This window comes from Vombatus ursinus, unplaced genomic scaffold (assembly GCF_900497805.2).
Source record: "Vombatus ursinus unplaced genomic scaffold, bare-nosed wombat genome assembly UNPS02014798.1, whole genome shotgun sequence".
Lineage (NCBI taxonomy): Eukaryota > Metazoa > Chordata > Mammalia > Diprotodontia > Vombatidae > Vombatus > Vombatus ursinus.
The window spans coordinates 65,831,891-65,847,312 of NW_020954576.1; the positions used below are offsets into that span (position 1 = coordinate 65,831,891).

The 15,422-nt window shown below is 39.3% G+C and overlaps 1 protein-coding gene across 2 annotated transcripts in view; it reads left to right on the plus strand.

Moving 5' to 3' along the window:
* Positions 1 to 15,422, plus strand: part of LOC114049877 (integral membrane protein GPR137B) — a 97,757-nt gene that overhangs the window by 56,239 nt on the left and 26,096 nt on the right. The window lies entirely within an intron of this gene.

Below are 15,422 nucleotides of genomic sequence, written 5' to 3' on the forward strand. Positions count from 1 at the left end.
TCCTTTTACAGATGAAGAAAATGAGGCTGAGAGTGATAAGTGACTGGCTCAAGGTCATGCAAATACAAAGTATCTGAGACTAGATTTACGTTATTATGTCTATAGTTTTCCTGATTCTGCTTACTCTATTTGTATCAATTCAAATAAGTCTTCCTCTGTTGCTCTGTCATTATCATATTCGTTATTAGTTCTTGTGATTGATCTTATGGCATAGTAATGTTCATCTATGTGGCACAATGTATAAAGCTCCTGACCTGAAGTTTGAACTTGAGTTCAAACCTGGCCTTAGAAGCTTACTAACTGTGTGACCCTGGGCAAATCACATAACCACTATCTGCCTCAATTTCCTCACCTGTAAAATGGGAATAATAATAACACCTATTCTTATTACTAGGTCATTATGAGGATAAAATGAGACAACATTTTTAAGACGTTTTGCAAACCTTAAAACACTTTATGAATGCTAACTTTTCTTGTTATTACCATATACCACAATGTTTCCATCCCCCAATTGATAGACATCTGCTTTGTTTCTAGTCTTTGCTCAGACAAAAAAATTGTGCTATAAATACTTTGATGGGGGTGGGAGGTGAGGGGAGCCTTTCTTCCTGTGTTTGATCTTAATTTAGGGGTATGGGTACAGCCATGAGATCCCTGGGTTAAAGAATATGGAGAAAGCAGTCACACATTAACTCTCATGTCTGCATTTCTGGTTAACACTTATCAATCATACACTAATATTAGCTACCAGGAAACAATCCCCACCACATCAATGTTTGACCAAAATTATCAGTGTGCCCATCTTCCAGTAAAAGTCTGCTCATTTACTTATTACTTACTTGGATTTTTGCAACAAGTAAATACTCATAGGGGTATAAAGAACTAGAGAAATAGAGAGCCCAGGTCTTTTCATAGCCCGATGAGCAGGAGAATCATGAGCAAAAGTAGGCAGGCATTGTTAAGCATTATCCACAAGCCTGTCTGGGAGATGCTTTTGGAAAGAGTTGCAGAACCTGCCCACCGAAGACACCATGTGCAGGAATAGATTCTGTCCACGTGCTCTTTTCTTTTCCTCTTTAACTCTTGGTGTATCTGGTACCCATGTTCAGGAAGAGCAGCCTAGCCTCTCATTACACTCTGTTAAACTGGTCTTTCCTTTGTTTCTCAGAATTCCACAGCTTTGCTCTAGTTCTTGAAGCTATGCTTTCCTAAGATCCTCACAACAAACAAAAAAATGAGGGAAACATAATTTTAAAAATGAGATAGTGTGTGTAGAGTGCTTTGCAAACCTTAAAATGGCTTTATGAATATGAGCTATTGTGATTAATTATTATTTTACCCTTTGCTTCATTTTAGCTGACTACCTATCAGCCTATTGGGCATTCATTCATTGATTTGTCAGAGACTTGTTAAACATCTGTGTTGTGCATGGTACTGTGCTAACGATAAAGTGAATTAAGGAGACATTTTAGTCACTCTTCAATCAACTAACAAGCATTTATTATGCACCCACTGTATGCCAGAAACTATGCTATGTGCTGTGCATGCAGAGACAAAAATAAAACAATCTCTGCCCTCAAGGAGTCCACATTCTATCATAGGAGAATACATGTACACATTTAAGTATGAGCAAAATAAAATACAAGTAGTTTGGGGGGACGCACTGGTAGTTGAGGTAGGAAGTGGGAATTACAAAAGATGTTATGTAGAAGGATGCATTTGAGCCAAGCTAACCCTTGTACATACAAAGAGAGTTAATCATTTCATTAATTTCCTTTGGTACTATTTAAAGTATAATATAAGAAGTTATTAAGCAGCTACTGTGTTCAGTTCAATCAGTCAACAAGCATTATTAAGTACTTACAATACGTGTCAAGCATTGTGCTAAGTGCTAGGGAGAAAAAGAAAGGTAAAAGCAAACAAACGAAAAACTTTCTCCTGCCCCCAAGGAGCTCATGTTCTAATGAAGGATACAACATACAGATAACTGTGTACATACAAGATATGTTCAGTGAAAATGGAAGGTAATCTAAGAGAGAAGGCACTAGAGAAGGAAGGAAAGACAGTAGGTAGGACTTGATCTGGATCTTGAAGAAAATCTCTGAAGGAAGAAACAAAGGTGAGGATGGACGGCATTCCAGGCATGCAAAAGCGTGGAGGTGGGAGACGAGTGTCAGGTTAAAAGAGGAGCGAGTAGGCCAGTTGGTGTGGTAGGACTGAGGCTCAGGAGATATCAAGGCTAAATATATAGAATGGGAATCATCAACAGAAAAATCATTGAATTCATGGGAACTAATGAGATTGCCAGGTAAGATAATATAGAGGGAAAAGACGTTAGGACCTAGGATAGAGCCTTGGGGTACATTCATGATTAGTGGGTACGACCAGGATGAAGATCTAGTAAGAGGCAGAGAAGGAACAGTCATACAGTAGGAGGAGAACCAGATGAGAGCAGTGTCAAGAAAACCTAGAGAGAGGAGAGTGTCCCGGAGAAAAGTATGATTGAAAAGGTCAAAGACTACACAGAGGACAAGAAGGAGGAAGGTTCAGAAAAGGCCATTAGGTTTGGCTGTTAAGAAGTCATAACCTAACATAACATAATAGGCTCTGGAATAGGGACTAGACCTTTGATTTCATTGTCATTGGAAACTTCCAGATGAGGTAACTCCTTCTATCTGTGCAGGTACCGACCTGACCTCTGCAATGTCTAGCCTTACAGAGTTGCTTGGGGCACTGAGAGGTTAAGTGTCTTGCCTAGGGTCATAGAGTTAGTATATATGAAAGGTTGTCCTGACTCTAAGACTGGCTCTCTATGTACTATATCACTCTGCCTCATACATTGTTATACAATAATAAATAATGGGGCAAGTAGGTGGTGCACTGGGTAGAGTGGGGCCCTGGATTCAGGAGGACCTGAGTTCAAATTTGGCCTCAGATATTGGCTATGTGACCCTAGGTAAGTCACTTAACTCTATTTGCTTCAGTTTCTCATTTGTAAAATGAGTTGGAGAAGGAAATGGCAAACCACTCCAGTATCTTTGCCAAGAAAACCCCAAACGGGGTCATGAAGAGTCAGACACAACTGAAATGATACAACAATAATAAATAATAATTTTTTTATTTATTTTATTAATTAAATAATTTATTTAATATAAATTACATAATATTTATGTAATGCTTCAAGCCCTTCAAAATACTTTATGTAGATTATCTCATTTGATCCTTACAACAATCTTGTGAAGTAGGTGGTATTATTCACCCCATTTTATAAATGAGGGCACTGAAACTGAGGCTGGAGAGGTTAAGTGACTTGCCCAGGGCCACACAGCTAGCAAGTGTCTGAGGCCAGATTGGAGCTCTGGAAGATGAGTCTTCCTGACTCCAGGCCCAACACTGTATCCACTGTGCCACCCAGCTGCCTACCTTCCTTTTCGTGTACCCACACTAATTTAGGTAGTCCCTGCCGCCTCATCAGGAGGATACGTCTTCTAGGGAATCAGAGTAGAGAAAACAGAGATTCAAGCAAAGAACGAATGGTAGTGGAGAGGGAAATGAAAGGAAGGTATTGCTGATAGCTTGGCTGATTCATGGAAAAGATTTGCTATCTGGCATGAGTTGGATTATAGCTGGGGTAGTTGGTTCCCCTGTAGTAGTGGACTATGCAACAACAAGCCAGTCATAGGAAGATTCTGTCAACTGAGAAGACTCACTCCTGCTTTGATCATAAGCACAGGAGTAAAGGTTTTCCTTTAACTTCAAGGGATAATTAGCTGTGCTAGATTAACTAAAATCCCAGTTGCAGGGAGATCAATCAACTTGTCTTATTTGTGGAAAAGCAAAATGGAGGTGGATGTTAGAATGGGGAGGATTGACCCAGACAAGGTGGGAAGTTTCTAGAAGCCAGGAGACTGGGGTGGAGTTGGGGTGGGGGAAGCTAGGATTGTTATGATCCAGTAACATGGAAGCCAAGTATGAGGACATCTGAGGATTTATTCATGTTCATTCATATCCTTAATCTCATCCATTCAGCTCCCCTACCATTTCATTTAAACTAGGCACCAGGATGGATGTTTTGTCATGATTCACTCCTGGCCATGCTTTGATATGTTACCCTTGAAATAAATACAGTAGCTTATCCAATTCAATCAACATTCAATTTAAATGGAACAAATGCATTAGTCTGGAATGTTTGAAGCTCTCCAAGCTGGCCCTATAGCAATTTCAGTGTTCCTGAAAAGGTAATTTATGTACAGGCCAGCCAGCATATCCTCATTTTTCACTTAATTCCTCTTTTTTTAAATTATTATTATTATTAAGTGCATCTGTTCAGAATGTTGGAGTCTGTGCTAATTTAATTAGGCTTTTCTCCTTTAAATCTTTTCTTTCTAATCTCTTCAGTTTGGAAAAAAAACAAAATTCATGCTCACAGGCGATGGATAGAATTGCCTAACAGAGCTTTGTTTCAGGTGTTTTTGACAATTTTTCAAATGTCTCCTTTTCAGTAAAATCAAAAATTCTTTGGGCCAGGTTCTGCTTTTTCTTTTTCTTTAGGAAAGTCATGTTATTCAGAGAGAAATGTAGCTTGCCTGTTTAGGATTCATCCTTCACACTTCAGCCACAAAGTGTGACTTTGAAAGAGATGCTTTTGATCTCTTTTTCCATAAGTAATTTAAAACTCGAATTTTCTTTCTTTCCAAAAGAAAAAAAGGGTCATTTATCTATCTGTGGTGAGTTGTGATATCCTGCCCCATCTCTCTCAGTAAAATTGTTGAAGAGATGAGCTTACATGTTCCCATTCTTAGAACTAAAATCAGGTTTGGTTTTGTTTTATTTTGTTTTTCTCCCTAAGAATCAGGGTTACTGGCATTCAGAACAAAACACAACCAAAATACTCCCATGCAAATATATTTCATTTGGTTATAAACAAAAGGAATACCCCAAAGATAGTTTTGAAACTGAATAAAGGAATCATAAATGTCTTCTTACTCTTTATGGCTTCACTTGAAGGTATGCTAGCATATCCACACTGAGTTCCTTCAGGTAGGTTAGTTCCCAGATTGGGCCAGTATTGATCAAACCCAAGGGGATGTGTTGACTCTGGATCCAAGTGACTCAACACAAACAAAGAAGGAAGGGCAGTTACTGCTGTTAAAGATTGTCTGGAGTGTGCTTGTTCTGTGTTACAGTGAAGATGGGAGGCTCCCTTTTCTCTCAAATTAAATACCCTTTAGCCATAGGAGTAGGGACCGGACCTGTTGGTATGGGGATCATCCAGGGGAGGAAACTTCCATTTTTTTGAAATTCATTACCTTAGAGAGTTTCCTAGAACACAAGGTTAAGTGACTTGCCCAGGGTCACATAACCAATATGCATCAGAGGCAGGATTTGAACCTACATCTTCCTGACTTTCAGGACAGCTCTCTATCTATCCATTCACTATTCCACGTTGCTTCTCACACCTTTCAATTACAAATCTTTATTTTAATTTTTCTATCACTCTCTTTTGTTTTTATATCAACTTCATTTCTAAATATATTCCTTCCTCCTCTGCTTCCCAGGCAGCACCCAAAGCAAAGAATAAAAAAAGAAAATGAATAAAAACACTTCACCAAGACGAACCAGCACGTCAACCAAGTTTGCCAATTAATGTAATGTTCTGTGCCCATAGTTTTCTACTTTTGCAAAATGATGGTATCAGTGAGGGGGAATGTGTGTGTGTGCCTGAAAGAAAGAGGTAAGGGATGGATGTCTTATATAAGTGGCCTAAGAACTGTCCACAGAGTATGGACATTGGATTGTGGTCACAAGTGCAGAGGAATCTCAGAATCCCAGAGCTGGAAGGGACCTCAGAAGCTGCAGAGTCCAAGCTGCGTGAACAGCAACCTACCTTATCCCCAGACAAGTGTTCAGTCACATGGCTTCTGCTTCAAGGCCTGCACTGAGGTAGAATTAGCTCCCCGCTAAGGCAGTCCCTTCTGCTTTTGAACAGCTCTGTTAGGAATCTTCCCCTAGCACAAAGCCTGAAATCTGGCCCTCCACAATTAACTCATTAATGCTAGATGGTCTTCCAAGTAACTAGTGTAATTATCCCGTCTATCAACTCCCCTCTCCCCCAAGGCAGTATATTCTTCTCCTAAACATTTCCAGTTGCTTTAGTTGATCTTTGTAAGGCCTAGCCTTGAAGCCCTTCCTTGTTCTGGTTGCAATTCTTCTGGATATGCTCCAGCTGCTCCTTCCTAAACTGTGGTGCTTCAGACCAAACATAGCATTCCAGTTGTGGTCTGACCAGTCAGCATACAATGGCATTACCAACTAGCTCGTTCTAGACAATATACCTCTGTTAATGCAGATCGCATTTGTCCCCTTGGTCGCCATGTCACACAGTGTTGGCTCATTCAGATTGCGGTCAGAATCGTTTTCACTTATCTAGCCACACAGCCCCAATCCTGTTCTTGTGAAGAGGATTCTTTAAAATACAAATAAAGGCCTTCAGTTTCTCCCCATTTTTATCTTATTATATTGAAATAGGAGCTAATATCTTACCTGTTGTAGACAGTCTATGTCTGGAAACCCTAATCCCTAGTCATTTTATGGGATTATTAAATAGATATGTTTAACTTTACAACCTATACCTAGGAATGTTATAGCTTAGCATTTTAAAACCAAGAAGCAGGTTGTGAAAGAGATATTCCCAGATATGTGTGTGTGTGTGTGTGTGTGCATGTGTGTGTGTGTGTGTATGCATGCATATGTATGTGTATGTGTATATACACACACACAAGGTATACTTATATATTATATGTATATCTCATGTATAGCATTGGTATATAATATATACTATATATTATATATGCACATATACATATATATGGGTTTTTGGAAACACTTTTATTACCATTGTCCTTCTAAGTAGGTAGCTTATGTATTATTGTTCTCATTTCACAGTTAAGGAAATTGAGGCTCAGACCTGACTTGCCCCAAAGCACACAGTTGGCAAGGTAGCAAAGTTAGAATTCAGGCCCTGGTCTACAGAGTCCATGTCCCAGCCTCTTTCCCCTATGCTTGATTGACAGCTCTTTGAAATAGGAAATTGTGATTCTATTCCCAGAGATATTTTACAGCTCCTCTTTTATTCCTGGGCTATCACTCTTGCTCTGACTTCATTTTGTCTCTCAACTATGGCTAAACCCATTTCAACACTACTCAATTCCCATCCTTCAATCTCTCACAACCCTATGATTTTTATTGTTCCTATCTTACTAAATAAGCCCCCGCCCTGGAAAACCAGTTATCTGCCTTTTCTGCTTCAACTCCCAAGTCGGCAAACACTGCTAGAAAAATTCAGGAGATCATAGTGTTGGGTGCCTGAGAACTTAATAATATCTTCCCTCATCTAGATGCCACTACTGTAAACCAATTCTTTTCTGCTCCTATTATCAACTCTCCATCACATCTTCCCATAGCAACTGGTTCAGACTTTTTTGACCTTTCTCAAGTGCCCACCTCCACTTCCTTCCCCTTCACTCATAGGCAATAACCTGTCTTCTGCTTAACTTCTACTTCTACTTAAAAAAGATACAGGTCATTCAGTCTAAACTTCTTCCCTCCTTTGTCCATTGAAGTATCTTTGTCTTGGCCAGATTTCCTATCTTCTTGTCTCAGTGGAAGAGATAACCTCTCCAATTTCTACCTGTCTCCTGGCCATCTCTATGCTTTTACCCCAATTATTCCCCCTTTTCTCTACATCTTCAATCTTTTTCTCTCTGTTGGTTCTGCCCCCTCTTCCTATAAACATACTCTAGTCTCCTGTGTGTTGGGACTTGGGGTGGGGAGTGAGGTGGAGGAAGAAAAAGGTAAGGGAGGAAAAAAAATAAAAAGTGCACAGCGGAGAACAAAGCCTAGCAGGAAGCACAGAAAAGCTAGGTTGCTTTGAAAACAACATGTAGGATTTATTATATAGGTTTTCATGAAGTGGAAATTTGTTTTATATTAACTCCTCTCATGTTCTGCTATGTACATGGAAATGTTCTTTTTTTTTCTTTTCTTATTTTGTATTTAAGTTAAAAATGAATAAAAAATATTTTTAAAAGATAAAAAAGAAAAAGGGACGGGATGGAGTTATAAAACTCTTTAAAAACTTTTACCCTGTTGACATCTTAAATTATAATAGCCAGAATTGTCTGTGCTGGCTGCCACTCTCTACCCACCACAGTGCAGATCTCGTTTCCATCACTTCACTCAAGTCCATCTCTGAAAGGTCTCCATCTTGTGGCCCTTTTCAGTCTTCACCCTGCTTGACTCCGCGAAGCGTCTGATGCTGCTGGTCCTTTGCCTCGTCTTATGCTTTGTCCCCCCTCAGCTTCTGAGTCACTGTACTGCCCCGATTTTCCTTTTACCTCTCTGAGTGCTCCTTCTGTGTCTTCACTAGCTTATCTTGCTCCTTCTCCCACCTGAGGATGAGCATCGCCTGAGACTGTTGCCTTTGCCTTTTTTTGTTCTCCCTCTGCACTCTTTTCCTTTTTTCTTTTCTTTTCTTTTTTTTTGGTGAGGCAATTGGGGTTAAGTGACTTACGCAGAGTCACACAGCTAGTGAATGTTACGTGTCTAAGGCCGGATTTGAATTCAGGTCCTCCTGACTCCAGGACTGGTGCTCTATCCACTGTGCCACCCAGCTGCCCCTGCACTCTCTTTCTTGAGGATCTCATCCTCTCCCACAGTTTGTTTTCTCCTCTGCAGTGATAACTTGGAGAACTGGATCTCCAGTCTGACATTTCTCAGGGTTCCAAACTTGAATTTTTAAAATTTTCTTTTTTTTTATTATGATCTTAACAATCATAAATAAACGTGAGCACTTCAGCTTGCAGAGAATGAAAAGGCGGATTATATAAGAAAAGAATCCAAAGAAAATGAGAATGAGTAAACCTGTTACATACACTTTTTAAAAAGTTTATGTTAAAGTTACCATAGAAATAACAAAATTACCCTTGTTTGTTTCCTCTTCAAACTTTGTTTTAGTTTCTTCTGCCTATTTTCTAGACCTATTTTCAACTGCCTTGTTAACCTCTCTCCCTGGATGTCCTGTCAGCACATTCAACCCGGCATGTCCAAAACCAAACTTAATCTCCTTTCCCTCCTCGCTTCCCTTCTCCGTTAAAGGCTTGTCCCAATCGTATAGTCTGGAAACGAACGCCATCTTTGATTCCTCCTGCTTCTTCACCTTCTCATATCCAATAAGTTGCCAGATCCTGAGTGTTTTAACTCTTCAGCCTTCTCCTTTCTGCTCCTAGTCCAGGCTCTCATTATTTCTGACTTGGATTATAACTGTAGCTTCCTAATGGCTTCCAGGCTCTCCTGGGTCCAATTCTACAGTCAGAGATATAATAGGAATTCTGGCACCTAGAGTGCCATAGTGGATGACTGGGTAGGGAGGAACCCTTGGGGAAGGACAACAAGGCTGTTTGTTGCCAGAGGAGAGAGCAAGGTAGGGTTAGGCTAAGGAGGAACACAGCTGGAGTTAATAACTCCTTTAGAGCAATTCTCAGTCTGGCGACTGTTGACCTTCAAGGGTCTGTGAACTTGAATGGGAAAAAAATATATTATTATTTTCACTAACCTCTAACTGAACATAGCACTGACTTCACTTATGAATGTCATGCCCTTTTTTAAGTGTACTTTTTGTCTTTTGCTTTGAGGAAAATCCTAAATTAGCCAGATTTTAGGGCTAAATAGCAGTTTCTCCCAGTCTTACCCCTATCCCATAGTATAACTTATTTGCATTGCAGGCAGGATGACTGGAAGTGTTGGAAAGCCATGGAAAGTAGTGTTAATTGCAAACCAGACATGCTGTAGCTAGCTCGTAGCTCATGCTCATTTAATTGATTTTTAAATAGCATTCATGATGAGACTTATCCTTAAAGGATAAAAAGCCCAGATTATTCTATTTCCAAAGGCCAGTTTGGGTTACAATGGGCTACATAAAAGCATTTGTGCAGGCAGTGAGCTAGCTTTTTGTATGGAGACAATGAGGTTGATTCATAAGCTCGACCCATGGCTTCTGGATGTTTCCAGCTTGCATTCTTTACTAAAGTGTACTGTGTCACTAAAACTCATTAGTAAATAGTGCTTTCAGGACATGGACTTTCAACACGTCTCCAAAAGCACTGTGTTCCTGATCCTACTACTGGCATGGACTTCAGTGTATATGTTTCAGTTATGTTAGATTATTCATCCACCATCAGTGTCTGCTGCATAAGAGGCACTTAATAAATTATTGTGGAATAATTGACTGATCTTGTCATTATACCTTTGATCACATATTAGGCACTGGGGAACCAAATGCAATGAGTAAAGCCATTTCTACTTGCAAGAAGCTTACATTCTAACTGAGGATAATTAGAGGAAAGTACATGTATGAATAGATGCAGAATAACTATAAAGAGGATAAATACAAAGTAGTTAGATATAAGGTAGTTTGGGAAGGAGGGCACAGTTGGGGGGATCAGGAAAGGTTTTATTCCTATGTGCACTCATACCTGCCTTCTCTGCTTGCTAAAATCCTTCCCATCCTGGAAGGCTGAGTTGAATTGGCATCTCCTCCATGAAACTTTCTCTGAGCAGTAATGCTGAGTTAAGAGTCAGAGGACCTGATTCTACCATTTACTAACTCTTGGCCTTTCAGCAAGTCACTTAATAGGTCTGAGCCTCAGTTTCCCCAACTGTAAAATGAGGGAATTGAACTCAATGATCTTGAAGGTCCCTTTATCCCTAAATCTGAGATCCGATCATCTCCCTAATGTCTCTCTCCCTGACTCATTGATTGTACTTTGTGTACAATTACCTTCCCTTACTAACTATATGACCATGGCAAGTCACTTAAAATACAGATAATAATAACACCTACTTCATAGGGTTGTTGTGAAAGTCAAATGAGATGATATCTGTGAATCATTTTGAAAACCTCGAAGAACTCTAAAAATGCTAATTATTATTGTTGATGTTGTTGTTTTATTTTAGCTATTATTCCTAATATGTGATCTTGTACACAGTAGGAGCTTAATTCATGTTTGTTGAATTACATGCATTAAAGTTGGGATGCTAGGGCTGGATGGAGGGAGTGAAAATAATAGGATCCAAGTACTGACAACGCATAGCAGCAACCAGAGAGAGCATGGCACAGTCTGGGTCCAAGGAACATAACAGCAATACAGGGAGCCGTACAGATGTTGAACAAACATAAATACTTTATTTGTATTAAACATAAACAAAGGGCAAATTATTTTGTGGGTTGATGGGGAAAGAGAAAATTGTGATTTTGACTAGGCAATCAACCATTCAATCAATGGGAACTTATTAAATATCTACTATGAACCAGGCACTGGGATACAAAGAAAAAATGAAATATTCTCCTCCCTCTAAGAATTTATATTCTGTTGGGAGAAATGACATGCATATTTAAGCATATATAAAGAAAAATGCAAGATAATTTTGAGAGGAGGAGGCCCAGGGATCTTAGGAAGATTAGGAAAGCCTTCAAATAGAAGGAAGAACTTGCACTAAGTATTGAATGAAAGTAAGAAGGAAAGGATTCAGAGGCAGGTAGGTGGTGCAGTGGATGGAGCACCAGTCCTGGAGTCAGGAGGACCTGAGTTCAAATCTGGTCTTAGCCACTTGACACTTACTAGCTGTGTGACCCTGGGCAAGTCACTTAACCCTGATTGCCTTGAAAAAGAAAAAAGAAAAAAAAGAAAAGTCAAGAGGAGATAGAGGAGACTATTGGGAGCAGTCAGGGTAGGTCTGTGCTGAGAGCTGGGGATACAAAGAAAGATAAAAGAGAGTCCCTGCCCTCAAGGAGCTCACAATCTAATGAGGGAGAGAACATGCAAATAACTATGTACAGACAAGCTATGTACAGGCAATATATAAAAAAGGAACCAAAAAAAGCATTTATTAAGTACCTGCTGTGTGCCAGGTACTGTGCTAAATAAATTCTTTACAAATATTATCTTATATGATCCTCACAACAACCCTGGAAAGAAAGGGCTATTATCATCCCTATCTTACAGTTGAGGGAACAGAGGCAGGCAAAAGTTAAGTGACTTACCTAGGGTCACACAGCTAAGCAAATATCTGAGGCTGTATTTGAACTCAGATCTTTCTGACTTGAGGCCCAGAGCTCTCTCCACTGCTCCACTTAGCTGCCTCTAGATATATGCCTCTATAAATACATGACTGACTATAAGCGTGGGGCATGGAAGTTTCTAGTATGGAAATATCTAGGTGTAGACAGTTTCAGCAAAGGACAGAAAACATTCAAGAGGATTAAGGGGCAACTCCAGAGCAGAGGTAACCTGCCACAAGAGAGGCAAGGTCTCCCAAATCAGGAAGTTCTATGGACCATAATACAAGGTCAATGATTAGGTCTCAGTGCCCACTGATGTGAGCACTAGGAAGACAGAAGAATGATACACCCAGAGATACAGAGTTGGAAAGGACCTCAGGGGCCATTTTTGTTTTGAAGCATTAAAACCATTCTCTAAGAGTAGGTTACTCCAATAAAGTCCTACTCCAGTGTCTCAGCTTGTCACTATCCAAATGTGACCCTGAGCTCTCAAAAATTATACCAACGGAGCACAAGCTTTCACAGGTTCTACCAAAACATGAAGGATTCAAACTGAAGTCCCAAGTTTTGCCTTATTTTTTAAATGGAGCCCACAATCCTACTTCCTAACTTTTAGTTCCTCAATTTTGGGTTGCTTCCTCACAAGAAAGGAGATTTCCTTGGTTTGATGCAATGCGTATCTAGCAAACAAAAGCACTGTTTGAGCCCGTGGCTAGGTGAATCAAGTAATCTCTTTAGGATCTGAGTCACAGGTGCCTGAAAAGCCTCTAATTCTTTTCAATCTCTCCAGTTTATGATAGTTTTATATCCAGGCATGATTCTTCAGTTCTATCCTTTGCCACTGAGGAAGACCAGCTCTTGGATTTCTGCCCATGCTACTCCATTTGATGACACAGCATACAATTTTTTTCAGGAATAGAAATCCTTAAGAATTCAATCTGAAGCCATTTATTAAGTATTAAATATTATCAAAATGTTAATTTGATATAATAATTAATTTGTAATATTAATGTTAATTTTTAAAGAATCTCCAAGATAATTTTGCTGCTCAAGTATGGATGTATAGTTGACCAGCAAGATGCTTTAATTGACTGTGCATCCATCAATCAAGTAATGTATTAAATTATGATTTTTTAAAAAGTATGTTTACAAGAAGGAAAATACAATCCCTTTTTTGTACTTGTTATCTAGAAGTAAACAGCTTGCTCTCCTTGTTAATTTATTTGTCATCAAGAGAGTGTTTGACCTATATGAGAGCTGACAGATGTGCAAAATATTTATTTGGTGAAATTATAGTTGGTCATATTTGTATCTAAGTCACCCTTATAAAATATCTGTACTTTTAGAGTTGCATGCCATATAGATTTGTGGCTATGAATTTGCAACTGAAATTTATTTTACTGATTATCAAATCTATGGCTTCTAATTGACAAATTATAAAACCACTGTATGTTTGTGTTAAAAACACTTTTTACTAAAAACACAACACTAGGAGTGTTGTGCACTTACTTAACCTATTTACATGAGATCAATCAATTAACAAGTAATTTGTTGAACATCTATTGTGTGCCAGACTCTGTGCGAGTTAGGCAGTAGGGTTTCAAAGACAAAAAAGAAACAGTTCCTGCCCTCAAGGAACTTCTATCAGAGAGATTAGCATCAAAGTAATTGGCAAAAGGTCTAGATTCCTCATTTGTACTTATAACAACCTGCCTTGTATTATATTTTTTTTCTGCATGCCTTATTTTCAAAAAAGAGGCAAAAGACAGTCCCTGCCTTCAAGGAGTTCACAATCTAATGGGAGCAAATACAGATGTACAAACAAGCCCCTCCACCCCATAAAAGCAGTGTGTGGATCATTTCATCTTTGTAACCCCTAGGCCTCGCACATAGTAGGTGCTTAATCAATGTTTGCCAAATTGAAATTGAATTACATAAAAGAAAAATATGCTGTTATAGAGTGCTTTTATCTTGAACTGTCTGAGACTTTAGAATCCTCATCTAGTGATGGGCATTAGCTATTAGCTTTATCCTTTGAAAATGGAAAAAGTGAGACCCAGAAAAATTGGTTAAAATTTTATTTTGTTAGAGCCACTGTTTTCAATCAGCCTATTAGTGGGCTCACATTCTCAGCTTTATAAGGAACTCCTGTTGCAGCTGTATAGATGTGTTACCTTTCAAGCTTGCCCACTGCTCTATGAAGTCATTACCTGGAAAGTCAAATTTATAGATTAAACCCTGGCTAGTGTAAGTGCATCATTCTTTATACTCAACTACTACTGTCTATTTACAAGAACTGAAAGTGAAAAATGAAAAACTTCAAAAGAAGCTATGCTTCCCAGGAGCTATTTGAAAAACTTTCACAGGCTTTGATTTTCTAGGCATCTAAGAACAAAATAGAACCCAACCCTTCAGAGCAGCTGCAGAAATTCCCTAGAGGAGAGAATCCAACATGGCAGCCCCTACCTTCTGGTAAAAGGCCAATAGGCACCACAGAGTCCTTTTTGTTTGACCTGGGGATTTTTATTAGATGTGGCCAGTGATAATTTTAGGCTCTGAATTTACCCACTGACTTTCTTTAAAGTGCTCAGAGAACGTTGTCTAATTCCTCCTAGAAAGAATAAACTCCAGTGACACCCTATCCCTCTGGGATCAAATACAAAATGCTCTGTTTGGTGTTCAAAGCTCTTCATAATCTAACCCCCAACACACATACTTTTCCAGCCTTCGTACACCTTAATCCCCATCATGTACTCTTTAATCCAGTGACATTGACCTCCTTGCTGTTCCATGAACAAGACACTCCATTTCTCAGCTCTGGCCATTTTCTCTGACTCTCCCCATGTCAAAAACACTCTCCCTCTTCATCTCCCCTTACTGGCTTTTCTGACTTCTTTCAAGTGCCAGCTAAAATCCCATCTTTAACAGGAAACCTTTCCCAACCCCTCTTAACTCTAGTGCCTTTCCTCCTCTAATCATTTCCTATTCATCCTGTATGTAGCTCATTTGTACATCTGTGTTTGCTTGTTGTATCTCCCATTGGATTGTGAACTCCTTGAAGGCAGGGACTGTCTTTTGCCTCTTTCTTGTATACCCTGGGTGGTTAGCACAATGCCTGGCACGTAGTAGGCAGTCAATAATTGTTTATTGACTGACTGACTGAAATCCTGGCTCTGCTACTTATTTATGTGACTGTGAGCAAGTCATTTAATATGTTTTCTCATTTATAAAGTGGGTATATTGGACTCAAAGTTCCCTGTGAGCTCCTTTCCAGCTCTCAATCTGTGAACCCATAATCACATGA